Source organism: Morus notabilis, unplaced genomic scaffold (genome assembly GCF_000414095.1).
Source record: "Morus notabilis unplaced genomic scaffold, ASM41409v2 Scaffold489, whole genome shotgun sequence".
Classification (NCBI taxonomy): domain Eukaryota; kingdom Viridiplantae; phylum Streptophyta; class Magnoliopsida; order Rosales; family Moraceae; genus Morus; species Morus notabilis.
Genome location: NW_010357331.1, coordinates 69671 through 70507, shown reverse-complemented (window position 1 = coordinate 70507; position 837 = coordinate 69671).

Sequence of the window (837 nt, the reverse complement as noted above, 5' to 3'; positions counted from 1 at the left end):
TGTGGTCCACCCGAAACGGAAGGTCTACCAGAGACAGAGACTTGACCCGTTACTTCTTTGCTTTGGTGATAGGATAAGTTATCATGTTCCACCCGTGTAGCAGCAGCTACCAAATCCCGAAAGTTCCGAAGTCTCAGAGCCACCAAGGATATCCTCATAGAGTTCTTGAGGCCCTTCTCAAACTTAAGGCACCTCATGTGTTCAGACTCCACTAGTGATGGCGCAAACCGGGATAGGTCATTGAACTTGGCCTCATATTCCCTTACAGACATATCACCTTACAGCAGAGACATGAATTCCAGCGCTTTTTCTTCTCTGTAACTCTGAGGGAAGTACTATTCATTGAACAACATCTCAAACTGTTCCCAGGTCAACCCTGCGACCTCCATTCTCCTCTTGACCTGTTTCCACCAAGTGTTCGCTAAGCCCTCCATCTTGTACACAGCAAATTCCACCCAGTATTCATCTGGGACTCCCATAGTATTCAAGTGCTTGACTATGGAGTCTAACCAGAACTCTGCTTCCTGGGGTCCTCCCTCACTATTAAACGAGGGGATAGGCGCACGCCTAAATTCCCGGAAGTACCCTTGCTTCCTATCCTCAACCGGCTGCTCGTTTCGAGCTCTTGTGGCCATGCCTTGAAAGGCAGCATACATGGCATCCAGAAATCCTTGATTCTGTTGTGCCGGTTGATTAGCAGGCCTACGACGAGGCGCCATTTCCTTCAACTAAAATAAAACTAGACTATTTAGTGGATTACAGATGTCACACATGTATGTACAATCCTGGGGTTCTTAACCTAAAGCTCTGATACCACTCTTGTCACGCCCCCCAAAC